At 41.9% G+C, this 15,516-nt stretch overlaps 1 protein-coding gene across 8 annotated transcripts in view; it reads right to left on the bottom strand.

The window, feature by feature from the left end:
• VPS54 (VPS54 subunit of GARP complex) overlaps positions 1–15,516 on the bottom strand; it is a 165,598-nt gene that overhangs the window by 143,794 nt on the left and 6,288 nt on the right. For 7 of the 8 annotated variants that reach the window (XM_032652359.1, XM_032652357.1, XM_032652360.1 and 4 more), the window contains exons 2-4: positions 10,337–10,621; positions 9,650–9,756; positions 2,156–2,229 (exon numbers count right to left, since the gene is read on the bottom strand). The gene's annotated coding sequence lies outside the window, so the exon portion shown is untranslated. Of the gene's footprint in view, positions 1–2,075; positions 2,230–9,649; positions 9,757–10,336; positions 10,622–15,516 lie in introns of all 8 variants that reach the window. The other variant, XM_032652356.1, reaches the window with a different exon arrangement.

A 15,516-nucleotide genomic window follows, 5' to 3' on the forward strand; every position in this document is an offset into this window, starting at 1 on the left:
TGAAAAAACTTCAGGAAATATAGGGTTTACATCTTTCCTTTTTTTTTTTCTTTTGGACTTTAAGTGCAAAGACTTGAGTTAATCACCCTCCTCAGTTCAAGATGGTACATGATCATTCATCCATGCAAGGTCTTTTCTTGTTTCATTTTATCATTTTCTTCTTCTACTTTATTATTTTGCCCTTTCATCTCCAGCATCAGCAGCCACTCTGATATATTTAATATGTGCTTGGATATGCACAGACCCCCAAGTTTTTAATATAATATTGTTTTATGAATGTGTTTTAATTCTGTATTGTTCAATGGATCATTTCTGTTTATTGATTTTTTTTAATGCAGTGCTGTTTTTAAGTTCCTTCCATGTTCCTTTATGCACATGTAGCTAATTTCTTTGAACTGCTACGTAAGGTTCCATAGCATGTGTCAGATACCTTTAATATGTCCATCCCCCTAGTGACAGGACACCTGGACTGCCTCTAACTCCCCTGTATCGCAAACAACCCTGTGATAAACATCTTTATACACATCTCCTTATGAACCTGTGCAGAGAGTAATTCCCGAGTCATAGGTTGCATGTGTGCATGTGAATGTGTGCAAGCACACACACACACACACACACACAATTAAATACTGCCAGAGTGCTCTCTAGAATACCTGTATCTATTTACCATCCCACCAGCAGCACACGAGGGTCCTTGTTTTCTCTTTGCCGAGAATGCCAAATCATTTTCCAGCTTTCTAATTTTTACAAATCTGTGTGTAGGTGGTATCTTAAAAAGTCTTAATATGCATTTCTGTGTTTACTGGTGACACTGAACTTCTCTTCAACCCTTCTTAGCCATTTGGGTTTCTACTTGTGAGAAATGGCTATTTTTACTCTTTGTCAATGTTTTTTTTTTTTTTCTCAGTCCAGATCTTTTTTATTTTATTTTATTGAAGTATAGTTGATTTACAATGTTGTATTAATTTCTGCTGTATAGCAAAGTGACTCAGTTATTCATATACATATTCTTTTTCATATTCTTTTCCATTATGGTTTATCACAGGATATTGAACATAGTTCCCTGTGCTATACATTAGGACCTTGTTGTTTATCTAGTCTATATATAATAGTTCGCATCTACTAATCCCAAACTCCCAACCCTTCCTTCCCCCATCTCCCCTCCCCCTTGGCAACCACAAGTCTGTTCTCTCTGTCTGTGAGTCTGTTTCTGTTTCATAGATAGGTCATTTGTCAATGTTTTGACAAAGATTCTTTACTTCACCAAACTTTAGTCAGGCTCCTGAACCTTCTCCTAGGCCCATCTCTTCTCTGCACTTCCTTGTGAAATCCAGCTTTAGCAAGAACCCCGCTAAGTCAGTTTAACCAGAACCCTCCACCCTCGATATCTGATCACCCTTGATATCTGATCAGGTTCCTCATCCTCTACCATCCCTCAGGTGATGTCTGATCACCCAGGTCTATCTTCAGCGAAAATCTTGTTTGATTTAGCCAGAATGCCGCTTACTGCTGATTTTCCTCTTAATAATTTTCCATTCACTGACCCCTCCACCCCTGCTCACTTACCCATGCTCTATTTGGAGTTGAGCCCAGTCTATCTCCCTTACTGTATAATTCCACTGCAGTGGTCCCTATACCACAAAGTAATCTGAACAGGGGAAGTTTAATATAAAGTATATTAACTGAAAGTGGGATTAACTACTAACGAGTAAACAGAACTCTAAAGAATACAGGAATAGTCTATATGGGGAGCAGTACTTTCTAAGGCAGTGTTACTGAACTTCTTTTTTCATTATTGCTCCCCTAAGGAGAATTTTTAGACATTTTCCCCCCTTAATGCTCCCCTCCATGAAATTTTAACATTGCAGATATACTGTGTATCTGTTTATGTGCTGTGGCCTTTTTCAGGGCCATAAACCATTGTAATACTTAAGATTATTTCACACCTCCCCCACCCAAGAACCAGTTTTTACCCCCACTGAGAACACTTGCCCTAGGACTAAGGCCAAACACCCAAGGAAGGGACATATTTGGAAGAGCCCTTTCTCCCCTCAAGGCTGAGATTCTGATCTCACTGAAGAGGGTGTAGCTGTCATCCATTGGGTGGTAGAGAAATTCACTGAGTTGCTGCAAGTCAGGATGGGGAAGAAATCACCTCGCGGAGTGCCTGTGAGACGTGCTGGGTGGTTGAGTGTGGTCGGGATTCTGGTACCCACTGGCTGCCATGCACTACAGGAGAAGGAAAACCACATCAGAACAAAGAAGTACTTTCCTCCTGCAGTGGCCCTCCCGTGCTCTTTACTGACAAGGCATCATGCCAGCTGCAAAGGAGAAATATTCACAGGGTCCAACTCCAGCATCACAAAGGAGGGTAGTAAAGGATGGATGTGAGCTGAGAAGAAATAAACTGGTAACTGGAACATGCATCAAAAGAAATTCTTTTAAATTTAAGGTTCTAATTAAGTTCTGGCTAATCAAAGCTTTACAATGGCAACTCACCACACTGTGGTATATACACATCAAAAACATCTAGGAATTTGCAAAAATGCAGGGCATATCATCAGTAAAGCAATTTATTAATGTTATGTGTTGCCATTTACATGTAATGTTTATGTCTTTGGCCCGCTGTCAGTGAGATTTATACTTTGAGTTATTTTCTTGAGAATGAATGTGAGTGTCTGATTTGTCTGTATTCTTTCTCTAAACAATTCAGCCATAGACTGTTGACCAGCTGACACCAATCTTGTCTTTTTGATAGTAACATTTCTCAGGGTAATTCAATGAACATTTTGATTTACCAGTAAATCTTTTGTGAGGCTGATAAATATATCAGTTCATCAGGACCTGATTATTCTTGGGTGAACAGAAAATTGAGTTTCTGAATCACAAATCAAAGGTCTAAACCTGTGACGTAGAGCAGAGCAGATGTACAAATCATTGTACCACGGAAGCCTAGGTTGTCCAGTGAGACTTCCCCACTCACCATATACTGAGCTACCTAAAGGTAATCTGGGCAGCCAAGGGACAGAGCAAAGATAGCTAGTCAATGTCTTTGGCCTTGTTTGAAATTTGCCCCAGTGCTAATTGCTTATGTGAGCCTATAGCTGCATATCATATAGATGTCTCGATTCATACTTCTAGTTTAGATTTGGGCGTGAAATGGCTTCCTAAAACAGGGCATGTGAATCAAGCTCTCTGGAATTTAGTTTCATTACTTGTAATGTGAGAAAGTTGGTAAAGATTACATAAGTGGTATGTTGAATAAGCACAATTCTCTGACCTAATCGAAAAGCAACCTTATATATTTATTTTTGCCCCCACTGTTCCTTTACACATATATAAGGTCAGATTGTGAGGGGGTAGAGAGGTCATCTTTCTCTGCCCTAGGCTGAAAATTGTGGCAGGCCCTTAAATTTTCTGGCCACTCTGGCATCATAGACTTTCAACTTCAGTTATAAACAGTCCTGATACAGAAATTAGATAAGTGTAAGATATTAATCAAAACTCCAAAGCTGATGTTAAGAACACACCTTTTCCTCTCCGCAAGCCCAAGACATCTTCACTCTGAAAGCTTGCAGTGGGAAGGGGGAGGGATATTGGATGGCTCTTCCTCAAGCCTTCTTGTCAAGCAAATGGAAATATCATTACACCGTTCCTGAGATCCACTCTCCACTGTTTTCTACCTTCCTCTCTGCCCAGGAGGCTGGCCCTGCATGAATGCGTTCTCTTTCTCTTTGGCTTCCAGTTGGCTTTGGCCAATGGGGAGCCCTTGCAGAAGACCAGAGAAGGTCAAGGTATTCATCCCTTGGCTTTTTCCTAGTGAGACTGCCTTTGATTGGCTTGGGTCAAGGTCACTGCTCCTCTTACTGTGGTCTGCTCCTAATAACACTCCCTTTCCAGATGCTGAGAATCACTCCCTTAGGGTCCCAGGGTGTCAACCACTCTGTTTCTTTTAACCCCTAGTTCCCAGACTGTCCCTTGGGTTTACATTACACCCCCAACAACCTCCTTACAAATAGTCTCTTTGAAAAGAAGCTCTTCTCAACTTATCCTAATTTAAGTGTACCATCTGTTTCCTGTTGGGACCCTAACTGGAAAAAATTCACCAAAATTCGTATTGCATAGCAACACTTGAAGTTTAAAAAATCCGTTTTCTTAGATTAAGTAACACATCACAATACTCACTCTTAAAATCATTTGCCCCACAATATTATTATCCAAAGAACTTCAACAACTACTGTACTGTACTGGGCCAAGTCTAGGTTCAGAAAAGCCAGAGCTGGGGCTTCTAGTCTCTCCCAATTCATCTCTTTCCTTCTTGTTCAGGGCTCTCTTGCTGGTAATCTCTCCCACCGAAAGGAAAAATGGACCTAATTAGTTTCAATATCTTCATGAATTAGTCTAATATATTTCCAGGAAAATATGCATTTTAAAAGAGAACTCCAGGATAAAAAAAATGAAGCTCTAATGACAGAAATTTCAGACTCTGCAACACCAGGAATGGGGAAGTATGTTTGACCTCATCTATTCTGAGCAAGATGAGGCCTAATTTTCCTACATCTTTGTTCTAAAACATGTCACACAGGGCTGAGTTTTAAAGTCCCTGCTGCAGTGTTTGTGCAACTGTTCAGGACTTTCCAGGGTATCAGTTATTCAAAAAAAATTTAGCCCAAGTCAAGGAGAGCTTAGCGTTTAGTTTTGAAAGTACAAGAAATACCTAAAGATTGTGGGTAATTGTCTTATAGTGTGCCTGAAAAATCACTAATGTTACCTCTCTTTTTACATCTTGCCTCTGATCAGCCTTGCAGCTTCAGCTACACTTAAATGAAAGAAATCAAGTAAACAACTTTTAGCAATCAGTGAACCTTAAAATTGCAGGTGATCTGTAGCAGGTTAAGCACACAGCAACACACATGCAATCATTCAAATTTTGTACCTGGCAAATGAGGCTAACAATTTATACCTTGATCTGACTTGATTATTTGAAAAAGCTGCTTTTCTGTGGCATAAATATAGATGCTAGTTCTGTCTTGCAGCCAAGTTTCTCACTAGAAAGCCACATTAATCTTATGATTCCCTTACAAAGAAACTAGTAGAAATGATTTCTTCTAAATTGTAAACTAATAAAAAGGTATCCATGAGTGCTTGTCAAGTTTAAAAATATTGTCTTTCTCCTTTTCCCCTCTGCATGAACTTAGTTGGCTTTGGTCCACACATATTTACTGCTTATTATGTGCCAGGCACTGTTTAATGCAAAAATACAGCGCTGAAGAAGGCAAACCAAGTCCCTGTCCAAGGTGGTTGCCCTCCAAGTAAGGGGGAGAGAGATAACAAACATTTAAACAAACAAATAATACAATTTCAGGAACTAAGGGCTATGAAGAAGACAAAATAGGGTAATATGGTCGATGGTACCTGGGGTGGGATGTGGCCGCGTGGTGACATCTGAGTTGAGATCTGAAGGCTGAGAAGGAGGCAGTAGTGCGACAATCTAGGGAAGAGCTCTGCTAGCAAAGAAACAGTAAGTGCAAAGGACCTGGGGTCGAAATGAACCTGGTGTATCTGAGAGCAGAAAGGTGGGCAGTGTGGCTCTAGTAGAGTAAGAGGGAAGGCTTGGAAGATGAGGCTGAAGAGGGAGGCAGAGTCAGGTCAGAGTGATAGGAAGCTATTGGAGGATTTAAAGCAGGGAAGCTGGGAAGTGATAGGATCTAATTTATATTTTACAAAGAAAAGTCTGGCTGCTTTGTGGAGAATAGATTGTAGGAGGTCGGACATAGAAGCGGGAGACCATGGAGGAGACAATGGCAGAAGTCCAATGACAGATGCTGGCAGCCAGGCTGAGGGTTTCAGCAGCAAGGCCACAGCTGGCCCACACAGTGCTTTTGTGACAATTAGAAAAAAGTCTCCCATTCCCTTTGGTGGTTCTGAATAGCAGATGGGTGATATATGGAGTGTGAAGAAAAGAGAGGAATCCAGAATGACTCAGGCTTGCACTGCCTAATTGGGTGGGTAACGGTAGAATCAGGTTTCTGTTCACTTTGAGGACCATGAAGTTTTTGCATCAAGTGGGTTTACCCAAGTCACAGCTGAAAACTTAGTAACATTTACCACACTGACACTGGCTTCCCCGCAGCATTGGAAGCCTTATGCTGATGTCATGGAGATAACATTGTGAGATATTCAACCAGCGTGTTTCCCGGTAAACCCAGTCCCCATGGATCCTCCACCCAATGAGTCAATGACATGCTTTGAGTCACGGGGAGGAAAAAACCCAGCCAAGAATGGGTAAGTCATCATTTACTTTGAGTTTCAAAATAGGATTGAAAAAAAAATTCATAGCAAGACAATAGTTTGAAATTAACTGCCTTTGATTCGTAAAAACCAGACTTTGTTGAAAGAAAAAAGAATGTATTTGCATACACAGATGAGGCAGAGCTTGGAGGGCTGCCCCTGAGGAGGTCACAGACAGTGCCAGGAAGAACACAGGATGTGATGTCAGAGCCGTTTTCCCATGACTGGAAAGGAAGACAAACGTTAAAGCAGCAGGCAGGAAGTTGTGAGAATCAGAGGGTGTGCGCACAGGGCTGCCCTAGATGAGGGGTGGAGGGGCCCTACGGCAGGAGGGATGTGTACCCTGCTTTTCCCTTTGGAACTAAGCCAACTACAGAGAAGCGGAAATGCCAGGGTTGGGCAACGAGGGGCCTTGAGAAGTGCTCCCAGTTCCCAGGCCTGTGCACGGTCTGCAGCAGAGCCCGTGGGAGAATGACGAAGGCTGACAGGATGAACGGGCTGGAGGAGGCCTGGCCTTGGGCCAAGAAGGTACAAGGTGTGCGGCCATTACCACTGAGGGCCGTGGTGGGGACCGTGGCTGTCAGTAGCTGGAATCAGTGTAGCCCAAAGGCCAGAGAAAACAATTTCCTCACCATGGCCTCGTGGTCAGGAAGGCCGGGCGGTTGGCAGACTTCCCCTGCACCTCCCCTGTAGCGTGCCTTTCACCTGGGCAATATTTTTGGAGAGGGAACAGGGAGAGAAGAACCCTGCGATGAGGGAGAAACCCCGAAAGACTGAGTGATTTCCCAAGGGAGACTGGTTTAAACCTAAAGGAGATATCTTTTATTTGCAAGATCAAGTGTTTTCCACCTACATCAGCAATGGGGGCTTTTTAGCAAGAAGTCGTTATAGACAATAAAGTTACCATATATATTTTTGTAAATCTGATTTATTTAGTGTGTCCATTTCAAGGCTCCTACATTAGGAAGGTCTGTATCTTTACTGAATGAAGAGAACTCAGCTTATGTACCTCAGCCTATGACGGAGGAGGGGAGGGGTGAGGGAGAGGGCAGGGCTTGATTCTGTCAACACTGGTTGCCTCCAGGGACAGTAGCTCCAGGACAGAGGAGAAAGACTTATTTTTCACTGTATACCTTTTGTAACTTTTGTATTTGTACCACGTGTAAGCATTAACTATTCAAAAAATAAAGTAAAATGGGAAAAAAATAAGTTTCTGAAATGAAAAAAACGCAGATGCACAGAATCTAATATTCGATGCTCGACAATTAACATTCAATACTTTTCATCTCACCAGGAACCTCTGAGCTATTTCTCCTTCTTGGTGCACCCTGGGTTTATTCCTTTCATTTGTGCTGGTGTTGGTTTTGTAAGCTCTCTTGCCACTCCAGCTTGCCCATGACCCATCTGTGCTTTGTACCCCAAACACAGCACATCCTGTGGGTAGACCGTCCATTATCCAGGGGAAAACAGTCCTACTGACCCAGTCAGTCTTACCTGCCGTCCTGGATTGAGGTGTGGAAAGGATTAACGAGGGGTAGATGTGGTTGTTTCCACCTCTTTGGCATCAAGTAGCAGTGGGGAATTAGCGGAAAGGACTTGAGTACTGGAGTCAATCTCACTAGGACTTCCCTCTGCCAGCTACTAGCTTTAGGTCCTTGGGTGAGTCTTGAGTTTCTTCTTCTACACATTAGAGTTAATATAAGCCTCATTGGGTCAACCTAGCACAATGCTAGAACTGTTCTGATTACCCTCAATCCCCAGTCCAAGAGAAGAGAGATTAATTTTGATAAAATCTTACATCCAGCCAAACTCAGCGTGCCTCTTCTCCCTGTTTTCCTTGGTTTCTACCCAAGGCCTAAGCCCCTCCATTCATCTATCACATCCTTTACTCTCATTTACATCCTTCCCTATACTTTTACTCCCGTGACCCAATCTTCCTCTATTTCCTTCTTTTATTAAATGTGTTTTCATTTGCAAACAGGCAGCTCAAGTCTAACTGGTTTGAACATTAAGGGCATTTATTGACTCAAGGGGCTGAAAATTCAGCAGTGGCAAGGGCCTTGGGTTGGCTGCAGTTCAGAATTACTATGGTCTCTGTTTCTTTCCATCTCTCCACTCAACCAACCCTCAGCGTTGCTTTATTCTGGGACTGACTCCCCTAGTGTTTATAGGCTGGATGTCAGCAGCAATTGGGCCCACATACTTCCTCATTATGTCCAGAGGGACTGAGAGGGAGTGAGTCTATAAGCAGCAAACAAAAATCTTAACCTTCCATTAATTGGAATAGCATGAACCAATCATGGTGACTAGGAGATAGCCATGTGCTACTTCACTAAGGTTTAAATTGTCCACCCTTGAGCCAATCAAGGGAGAGGGGATTACCATCATTAATTTAGACCAATGGTCCTCAACTGTGAGCAGTAACACCTCCTTAAGATTATTGAAACATGTTATGACTGGGGTATCACTGGCATTTAGTGGGTGGGAGCTAGGAGCTTCGAATGTCTTGCAATGTACAGGACAGTCCTGTACAATGAAGAATTGGCCTGCCTCAAATGCCAATACTGCCCCGCCAAGACATACTGGCTGAGACAATCAGGGCACATCACCCTGAAGTTGGGGGTTTACTTTCCTCTGAAGTGTGAAAATACATAAACCACACCAGGGTGAAGAGATACCTGAACAAAAATGACCAGATCACTCAGCTCCTTCCTCATCTTTATTGCCTCCCTTCTGTCTACTTAAATCCCTCTTGACAATATCATTTACTTCCTAGCCCCATTCTGTTGTACCTACCCAGGTAAACCCTATTGTGGCAGTGATTCTTAGTATCTCCCAAGGTCTGGACTCAAATTTTTAAATTTAAAATGTAACTGGTCACATGACCATCCATAATAAAGACTAAAATTTTCGGCCTCCTTGCAGCTAGATGTGTCAAAGGACCAAGCTATGGTCAATGGATTTAGGTAGAAGTGGCATATGCCCTTCTGCTGGTCCTGCCTTCTTCCTGCTGACCAAAATGCAAACAAAATGGATGGAGCTGGAGTAACCATGTTAGAACATGACATGGAAGCCAAACCCTGATGGCAAAGTAAGGCACTCGAAGGAATTTTGATTCCTGACACACTGGTGCTCTATTCTAGCCTTATTAGTCTACCTGGATTTTTATGTAAGAGGGCAATTGACTTCTTTCATGTTTTTTTTTTTTCTGTCACTTGCAACCAAACATAACTATGTAACAATATTGGACCAATAACTGCCTCCCCACATCAATACTGGGGGTTCAAATGCTGATGGTCAGTCAAATCACATGACTAGGCAGATCGTTGCCAATATCTGGTATATTCTCCACCCTCACCTGGGTCCTCAGTGCTGCCCAGCAGTGTCTCCAATTCTCTCCAGTAGCCACTTCAAACCTCCTTCATGCTCCTCAAATTTTCATTCTTTCTTCTCCTATTTCCCTCTCTGCTTATTTCAGAGGGAAGATACAAGAAACCATTAGATAAGAACCTCCCCCCTCAGTTGCCCACCTCCAACATTGCTTATATCCACACCGTTGGTTTTTTTCCCTTTTCTCCAGTTACAACGAAATTAGCTTGTCTCAGGCTAATTCTTCCCATGTGCTACGGATCCAATCTCCTCCATCCTATGCTCTATCCATTATCCTCCTCCCCTCCTCCAAAGGCTCCTTCCTTTCAGCCTTCAAACATCCTTAAGTAGCTCTAATCTGCAAAGCAAACACACAAAAATCTTTCCTTCAACCTTGCATCTCTGTCCAGTTTTCTCCCTTCTCCTTCTCTCCCCTTCTTGCCTCTCCTCTATTCCCCATTTACTCCCTTCCCTCCCTTCTCTCCTTGGCTTCTCCCTCTCCATCTCCTCCCTTCCATAACCAAACTATTTGACTTTTCCAGGTCTCCACTTCTTCATCCTCAAACCTCTGAAGCTTGGCTTCTACTTCTCTCACTCCTTGAAAATGCAGTTGTCAAGGTCACAGACACCTTCCTTGTAGCTAAATCCAATGAATATTGCTCAACCCTTGACTTACTTTGCTCCTCAGTAATTTGACACTGAGACCAGCCCTCCTTAATGGGTTCTCTTCTCTTGACTTCCACGTCAGCGATCTCTTCTGGTTTTCTTTTTTTTTTCCTCTGACATCCCTCAGTCTTTCCTATGGGTTTCTCTTCTTCCACCCTACCCCTTCATGTTAATGTTCCATCTGGTTGGGTCACAGCTTCCTGGGAGGTCTTACTCATAGGACCTCAGGCTGATACTCTCCAAATCCATATCTCCAAGGTGGATCTTATTTTGGGTTTCAGAATCATACATTCAACTGCCAACAGAACAGCATCATGGATAGTTTATAGTATCTCAAACTACGTTCATCTTCCTCCCCTTCCCTATAAACCTGCTCTTCTGTTATACTATACAGTGAATGAACTACCATCTATCTAGTTGCCCAAGCCAGAGTCATGGCTCCTCTTTCATCTGGTCAGTCATAAAGTCCTGCCAAGTCTACTTTTAAATACATTAAATGTTTAAGATACATCTGCCTCTCTCCATTCCCACCGCTACTTCCTGTATGCAGTTCCCCATCATCTCTCACTTGGGCTATTCTGCAACTTTTTGTCTCTCTGCATCCAGTCTTGCATACCTGTTCTCCACAGCAGTCAGAGAGAGTGATCTTTCAAAAGTGCAGTTCTGATCTCGTCATTCCCCGTCTCCCTATGGCTATCAGGATTGAGCTCAAGGACACCTTGGCTTTTCTTACAAAAGCCCTGTCTGATGTGTCTCCCGCCTGTATCTTTTCCTCCCCTTTTTTATACTTTCCACTTACCTACATTCAGTTTCAGTTCCTCAAATATGCACTGCTCTCTACTGGTGCTGAGCCTCTGCACAAGCTCATCCCTTGCTAGGAATCCTCTTCCCACTGCCTCCACTGCCACCTTCCCCTGTCCTCTTCCTTCAAGTCAGGCTTCTCTGACCTCCCAAGTCTGGTTCAGTGCCCCTCCTATGTGCTCTTAAACGATCTTTATTTCTGTCATGGCACTTACACATATTGTAATTGCTTACTTACTCGTTCCCTTTGACTAGATTTTCAGCATTGTGAGGGTAGGGACCATGTCTGTTTTATTCTTTGTAGTTTCAGTGCCTCTCACTTACTAGATGCTCAATATATTTTTGCTGACTAAATGAACCCAAAGTAGGTATTCAATACATGCTTCCCTTCCCAGTGGATAAACACGTCTGACTAGTCAGGTAATTAGAAGGTATTCAATGAAACAACTGCTCTCAGGGTGAGGGAAATGGAAGAATCCCTCTCCAGATATCTTATTTAATGTTGAAAAAAAAAAAACCCACTGAGTTCAATAGAGCACTGTAAATTGTGATGTTCATGTGGAGAAAAAGACCAAATTAAAATCAGCCCTTGGGGCTTCCCTGGTGGCGCAGCAGTTGAGAGTCCGCCTGCCGACGCAGGGGACATGGGTTCGTGCCCCAGTCTAGGAAGATGCCGCGGAGCGGCTGGGCCTGTGAGGCATGGCCACTGAGCCTGCACATCCAGAGCCTGTGCTCCGCAACGGGAGAAGCCACAACAGTGAGACGCCTGCGAACCGCTAAAAAAAAAAAAAAAAATCAGCTCTTGCTTTCCAGTTTAAGTTGTCAACAGGCTTTCTTCTTTGAGGTTTCCCCATGACTCCCACAGAACAAGGAGAGAAAGGTATATCACAACTGTCAGCAAAGATTCTCATTACTTCCCTCTCCACTCAAGAATGAAGTTCCTCTCTCCTTTCTTGTGATCTCAAGGTTGCTAGAAAATTAAAAATAACTCTTCATCCTTCATGAAGGATGAAGGGTCCAGTTCTGCTCAAATATGCAATGAATATTTAACTGAAGGCTGACTCTATACAAGACACCCTCTTATTTGTCACACTCTCTTCAAGTTTTATGAAGGATTAAACTTTGTCTCCTGCAAGTATTTTATTCTCTTGCACAGACTTCCCTTCAAGAGGCCAGCCTGTACTCTATTGCCAAAGGCCCGCTAGCTTTTAAGAAGCAGAATGAAATCAGATAAATAGTTTCTGTCCCAGCCATACAGGTCCAAATCACATCACTCATTTAAGACACCAAAAAGAATTTTGCTCTGAGCTACTTTTCTAATCACATTGATCATGATGCATCGCACTACTTACTCTTTCTTATCCATTAATTCCAGTATATATTAGCCCCTGGTACCTGTTTGCTGGTCATAGAATAGTTTTTCTCCATGAGAAAACAATTGGTCCAGAAAGGAGATCAAATTTTGGATCAAACAGCAAACCAACTCCACTATCTCCAATTTCATTTAAAGAACTGATCTCTGGAATTTCAGAAAAGCATGGCATTACCTTGTTGGCACCCATCTAAGTTTAGTTTGCTTAGATACAATGCCAGAAAACACAAAGCAAATGCTGGCATTTCAGAAATGCTGTGTTGGCTGGAAATGAACCATGAAAACGGAAGCAAACGGAAGCAAATGAAAGAGGGTCTTAAAGTCAGTGTGTTCTTGCCAATCAGGAAGATGAAGTTGTCACTGCATAAGATTCCATTTTGTTTACTTATACCAAGTTCTCCAAATAAATATAGACTTCTATCACCTTTCCCCATAAAAGAGAAACTTAAAAAAAAAAGCCACAAAACAGATTTTCTGGAAATGTTCTCACTCAACGAGATGTGAGCTTCCCGTTGTGTGTAAATCTTCTCTAGTGAATGCTGGGTCTTATGGTTACAAGTGTACTTACAAATCAGACCAGGGGTATTTGGGAACCCAGAAGGTTAGTTGGTAGCTCAAAGTGTCAGCCATAATGAGCAATGAACATGACAAAAGTTAAATTAATGTAATATTCTCAGGCTAAAAATTTAAACTACTACGTTATATCAATTCTTTCACTCACGTCTCTCCCATTTTGTAGAATATTTCACTGGTAAGCAGATGTAATTCATAATGAAGGAATGCATCAAAAGGTTAAGATCGACTTTCTATTTGAATTCCCATTACAACCAAGCACATCTGCAGATCAAAAAGATGTTCAAACTGGTGTCACAGGTCAACATATAATTAAATTCCAACAAAGGCTCACAAAGACAAGTTCCTTGGAATTTGTTGTTAGGGAATTTGACATGTTGGGTCACTGCTCTGAACTGTCCCCCAAACTATACCCTTTCAGGGATGTTTTGGCTATGAATAATTTGGAATATCCTTTCCTTTAGCCACTGAATGATTAAAAAGGTCACTGAAGATAGCTTTATAATTCATTTAAAATTCTTTGACTTTGTTGTATATCAAAGAAGCTACTGAGCTCCCCAACTGAAGAGACCATAAATTTCTTAGCCTGGGACCATTTGCTCTTACAAGTCTAGTTCCACACATAGGACCAGCACCAAAGTCCTTAGGAACTAAGATGAGGTAGAACGAGTATTAATTAACTGATGTCAAAGGGTTGGATTTTCTTTTCCCATAGGATATCAGGTAACAAGATTCATGACCACAGATAGATATCAGGTAATAAGATTCATGACTACAGATAGAGCCAAGGAGTTAAACATAAAAGTATGTTACAAAATTACAGGAAATACTGGCTTTAGTATAATTAGATCCTCTCCAAAGCGACTGTATAGCTTGATATTTTCTCACTCCCCTCACTCACTTAGGCTCTAGTTTATTTACAGTGAATAACTGCCCATTGTTACTGACTCTGATAAAGGAACATCTGAGGACTGGTATCCGAGGCCAGACTGGATTAAGGCTTGGACTCATGCCTTGTCTGAAGAATTCCTTGTTTTTGTGAAATTCCACCCAGACATTTTCAATGGCTCTTTTGTATTTAAAACGGAATTACAACACTTTGGTAAATAAATATGGCCATATTTGAAGTCAGTAGCAATAATGAAACCATAAAAGCATCTTCAAACAAACTCTTGATTGTTAACTTTCAAACTTTAAAAATCCTATAACACATACCAAAGCAGTAAACGTTCTTTTAGGGCTTCTCTGCGAAAGGCCACATCTCAAGAGTAGTATCTCTGACTTTCATTTCATCACCTCACAAGTATCACGTCATAGTTATATTACGTTACCTCTACAACTAAATACCAACTGTGCATAGTACACCTGACTCAGGGCTTCTTGCCACGGTTGAGTGCTCTGAATAAAATCAATCAAAAATACAACTAACATTTGCATTCATTCAATGTGACTAATATAGAAATTACACTAACAAACTTGTCAGAATTTACACACTCAGGTGAACACTGTTTCTTTCAAAAAGTCATCATGAGGAGCTATACTTATTCCAAAATTGGGAGCAGGTGTTTGGGGTGTGAGGAGGGGGGTAAGGAGAGAGGGAGAGAGAGAAACTGATTGAGAGAGAGGCAGTGGTGGTGAAGGGGGAATCCAAGAAATTGCCTGTCTCTGGATGTAATGATTCCTGCCCATAATTTCCACACCTGGACATCAGGATAATTACTCTGCTTTCTCTGTTGGGGGCCACAAGTTCTCTAACTTCCCACCCCCAATCCCTGTGCAAACTCAACTTTGGAAGTAACTGCCTTAGGGATCCTAACATGTTACCAAGACCCACAGTGGGGAATTCCTCCCATTACCCCTCTCAGCTGTCACCAGAGCCCATCCCTTCTTTGGGAGCTCCGACCACCTACAGGTCTCTGACAGCCTTTCTTGTGGAAGTTCCTTTTCTTGTGTCTGTACACCTAGCCCAATTTAACTCCTCTCTCTCCACCTAAAGATCTGCCCCTCATGATTCAAGATTAAGACAACTTTATGAGCACTTAGGGTTTCGGTTGCTACTATTATTCAATTACATTGTGGACCAAGAAAAATTCTGAGTTGCTTGACAATACAGTAATTTTAACATTTTAATGAGACATTACAATCACCACTTCAAATAACTTATTTTTCCAAAGGTCAACTGAAAAAGAAGCCTACTGAAAGTGAAGGGTATCTGAATGTGTTGCATTCCTGCACAGGTGCGGTATGCAAAACAACTGTGCTAACTTCACAATAAATAGAAAAGTAAAATAAGTGCCCTGTCACTGAGTGAGCGCTCTTATTGGCTGAATGTTTCACGTACAGGCCAAATGGCTATAAGTGACACTACTGAACAACTCTTGATTTTCTTTCCCTACTCTTATCTTTCATTTCCAAACTAGATAACCATTTAATGAAAAGAATTC

This window comes from Phocoena sinus, chromosome 13 (genome assembly GCF_008692025.1).
Source record: "Phocoena sinus isolate mPhoSin1 chromosome 13, mPhoSin1.pri, whole genome shotgun sequence".
NCBI lineage: Eukaryota > Metazoa > Chordata > Mammalia > Artiodactyla > Phocoenidae > Phocoena > Phocoena sinus.